We start from the raw sequence: 4,911 nt of genomic DNA on the forward strand, positions 1-4,911 counted from the left end.
GTGTGGTCCGACATTACTACGTGATCCAAACCAGAAAAAACCCAGGATCCGTTCAACAAGTATGTGAAGAATGCGAAAGTATGAGTCTGATGAGTGAAAATCCCAGGCCTAACCTAGACCTAACATGCGTTATCCTCAAAACTATTGCTCGAAACCTGGTTTAATCGACTGTTTCAGTGTGGTACCACATTACTATGTGATCCAAACCAGAAAAAACCCAGGATCTGGCCAACAAGTATGCGAAAAATGCGAAAGTACGATCCAGATGAGGGCAAATCCCAGACCTAACCGAGACATAACCGGCGCTATCCTCTAAAATATTAATCGCAACCAGGTATAATTGACTGTTTCGGTGTGGTACCGCATTGCTACGATGATCCAAACCAGAAAGAGGCCAGGATCTGGCTGACAAGTATGCGAAAAGTGCGAAGGTACGAGCCTGATGAGGGAAAATCCCAGACCTAACCGAGACGTAACCGGCGTTATCCCCTAAAATATTAATCGCAACCAGGTTTAATTGACTGTTTCGGTGTGGAACCACATTACTACGGGATCCAAACCAGAAAAAACTCAGGACCTGGCCGACAAGTATACGAAAAATGCGATAGTATGAGCCAGAGGAGGGCAAATACCAGACCTAACACAGACATAACCGGCGTTATCCTCTAAAATATTAATCGCAACCGGGTTTAATTGACTGTTTCGGTGTGGAACCACATTACTACGGGATACAAACCAGAAAAAACCCAGGATCTGGCCAACAACTATAAGAAAAACGCGAAAGTATGAGCCAGATGATTGCAAATACCAGAACTATCCCAGGCATAACCAGGGTTATCCGCTAAAATATTATTCGCAACCAGGTTTAATTGACTGTTTCGGTGTGGTACCACATTACTACGTGGTCCAAGCCAGAAAAAGGCCAGGGTCTGGCCAACAAGAATGCGAAAAATGCGAAAGTACGCGCCAGATGAGGGCAAATACCAGACCTAATCGAGACATTACCGGCATTATCCTCTAAAATATTAATCGCAACCAGATTTAATTGACTGTTTCGGTGTGGCGCCGCATTACTACGTGATCCAAACCAGAAAAAGGCCAGGATCTGGCCAACAAGTATGCGAAAAATGCGAAAGTACGAGCCAGATGAGGGCAAGTACCAGACCTAACCCGGACATAACCGGCGTTATCCGCTAAAATATTAATCGCAACCAGGTTTAATTGACTGTTTCGTTGTGGAACCGCATTACTACGGGATCCAAACCAGAAAAAAACCCAGGACCTGGCCAACAACTATGAGAAAAAGCAAAAGTATGAGCCAGATGATTGCAAATACCAGAACTATCCCAGACATAACCAGCGTTATCCTCTAAAATATTATTCGCAACCAGGTTTAATTGACTGTTTCAGTCTGGTGCCACTTTACTACGTGGTCCAAAACAGAAGAAGGCCAGGATCTGGCCAACAAGTATGCGAAAAATGCGAAGTTCCGAGCCAGATGAGGGCAAATACCAGACCTAACCGAGACATAACCGGCGTTATCCTCTAAAATATTAATCGCAACCAGGTTCAATTGACTGTTTCGGTGTGGAACCACATTACTACGGGATCAAAACCAGAAAAAACCCAGGATCAGGCCAACAACTATGTGAAAAACGCGAAAGTATGAGCCAGATGATTGCAAATACCAGAACTATCCCAGGCATAACCAGCGTTATCCTCTAAAATATTATTCGCAACCAGGTTTAATTGACTGTTTCGGTGTGGTACCACATTACTACGTGGTCCAAGCCAGAAAAAGGCCAGGATCTGGCCAACAAGAATGCGATAAATGCGAAAGTACTCGCCAGATGAGGGCAAATACCAGACCTAACCGAGACATTACCGGCATTATCCTCTACAATGTTAATCGCAACCGGGTTTAATTGACTGTTTCGGTGTGGAACCACATTACTACGGGATACAAACCAGAAAAAACCCAGGATCTGGCCAACAACTATAAGAAAAACGCGAAAGTATGAGCCAGATGATTGCAAATACCAGAACTATCCCAGGCATAACCAGGGTTATCCGCTAAAATATTATTCGCAACCAGGTTTAATTGACTGTTTCGGTGTGGTACCACATTACTACGTGGTCCAAGCCAGAAAAAGGCCATGATCTCGCCAACAAGTATGCGAAAAATGCGAAAGTATGAGCCAGATGATTGCAAATACCAGAACTATGCCTGAAATAACCACCGTTATCCTCTAAAATACGAATCGGAACATGCTTTTAATGACTGTCTCAGTGTGGTAACACATTACTACGAGATCCAAACCATGAAAATCCCAGGATCGGGCCAACAAGAATGCGAAAAAAGCGAAAGTACGAGCTAGATGTGGGCAAATCCCAGACCTACCCGAGACATAACCGGCGTTATCCTCTAAAATATTAATCGCAACCAGGTTCAATTGACTGTTTCGGTGTGGAACCACATTACTACGGGATCCAAACCAGAAAAAGGCCATGATCTGGCCAACAAGTATGCGAAAAACGCGAAAGCATGTGCCAGATGAGGGCTAATCCCAGACCTAACCGAGACATAATCGGCGTTATCCTCTAAAATATTAATCGCAACCAGGTATAATTGACTGTTTCAGTGTGGTACCACATTAATACGTGAGCCAAACCAGAAAAGGGCCAGGGTCTGGCCAACAAGTATGCGAAAAATGCGAAAGTACGAGCCAGATGAGGGCAAATCCCAGACCTAACCGAGACATAACCGGCGGTATCCTCTAAAATATTAGTCGCAACCAGGTTTATTTGACTGTTTCGGTGTGGTAACGCATTACTACGTGATCCAAACCAGATAAAGCCCAGGATCTGGCCAACAAGTATGAGAAAAATGCGAAAGTTCGAGCCAGATGAGGGCAAATCCCAGACCTAACCCAGACAAAACCGGCGTTATCCCCTAAAATATTAACCGCAACCAGGTATAAATGACTGTTTCGGTGTGTGTACCGCATTGCTAGGATGATCCAAGCAAGAAAAAACCCAGGATCTGGCCAACAAGTATGCGAAAATGCGAAAGTACGATCCAGATGAGGGCAAATCCCAGACCTACCCGAGACATAACCGGCGTTATCCTCTAAAATATTATTCGCAACCAGGATTAATTGACTGTTTCGGTGTGGTGCCGCACTACGTGATCCAAACCAGAAAAAGGCCAGGATCTGGCAACCAAGAATGCGAAAAATGCGAAAGTACGAGCCAGATGATTGCATATACCAGAACTATCCCAGACATAACCAGCGTTATCCTCTAAAATACGCATCGGAACATGCTTTTAATGACTGTTTCAGTGTGGTACCACATTACTACCTGATCCAAACCAGAAAAAGCCGAGGATCGGGCCAACAACAATGCGGAAGACGCGAAAGTATGAGCCAGATGATTGCAAATACCAGAAGTAACCCAGACATAACAAGCGTTATCCTCTAAAATACTAATCGGACCCAGCTTCTATTGACTGTTTCGGTGTGGTACCACATTACTACGTGATCCAAACCAGAAAAAGGCCAGGATCTGGCCAACAAGTATGCGAAAAGTGCGAAAGTACGAGGCAGTTCAGGGCAAATCCCAGACATAACCGTGACATAACCGGCCTTATCCTGTAAAATATTTATAGCAACCAGGTTTAATTGACTGGTTCGGTGTGGTACCGCATTACTACGTGATCCAAACCTGAAAGAGGCCAGGATCTGGCCAACAAGTTTGCGAAAAACGCGAAAGTACGAGCCAGATGATTGCAAATACCAGAACTCACCCAGAATAACCAGCGCTATCCTCTAAAATACTAATCTGAACCAGGTTTAATTGACTGTTTCAGTGTGGTACATCATTTCTACGTGATCCAAACCAGAAAAAGGCCAGGATCTGGCCAACAAGTATGCGAAAAACGCGAAAGTACGAGCCAGATAAGGACAAATCCCAGACCTACCCGAGACATAACCGGCGTTATCCTCTAAAATATTAATCGCAACCAGTTTAATTGACTGTTTCGGTGTGGAACCTCATTACTACAGGATCCAAAACAGAAAAAACCCAGGATCTGGTCAACAAGTATGCGAAAAACGCGAAAGTATGAGCCAGATGATTGCAAATACCAGAACTAACCCAGACATAACCAGCGTTATCCTCTAAAATTCTTATCGGAACCAGCTTCTATTGATCGTTTCAGTGTGGTACCACATTACTACGTTATCCAAACGAGAAAAGGGCCAGGGTCTGGCCAACAATTGTGCGAAAAACGCGAAAGTATGAGCCAGATGATTTCAAATACCAGAACTAACACAAACATAACCAGCGTTATCCTCTAAAATACTAATCGGAACCAGCTTTTATTGACAGTTTCAGTGTGGTACCACTTCACTACGCGGTCCAATCCAGAAGAAGGCCAGTATGTGGCCAACAAGTATGCGAAAACTGCGAAAGTACGAGCCAGTTGAGGGCAAATACCAGACCTAACCGAGACATAACCGGCGTTATCCTCTAAAATATTAATCGCAACCAGGTTTAATTGACTGTTTCGGTGTGGAACCACATTACTACGGGATCCAAACCAGAAAAAACCCAACAACTATGAGAAAAACGCGAAAGTATGAGCCAGATGGTTGCAAATACCAGAACTATCCCAGACATACCCAGCGTTATCCACTAAAATATTATTCGCAACCAGGTTTAATTGACTGTTTCGGTGTGGTACCACATTACTACGTGGTCCAAGCCAGAAAAGGGCCAGGATCTGGCCAACAAGTATGCGAAAAATGCGAAAGTACGAGCCAGATGAGGGCAAATACCATACCTAACCGAGACATTACCGGCTTTATCCTCTAAAATATTAATCGCAACCAGATTTAATTGACTGTT

The sequence above is a fragment of the Colletes latitarsis genome, unplaced genomic scaffold (genome assembly GCF_051014445.1).
Source record: "Colletes latitarsis isolate SP2378_abdomen unplaced genomic scaffold, iyColLati1 scaffold0018, whole genome shotgun sequence".
Lineage (NCBI taxonomy): Eukaryota > Metazoa > Arthropoda > Insecta > Hymenoptera > Colletidae > Colletes > Colletes latitarsis.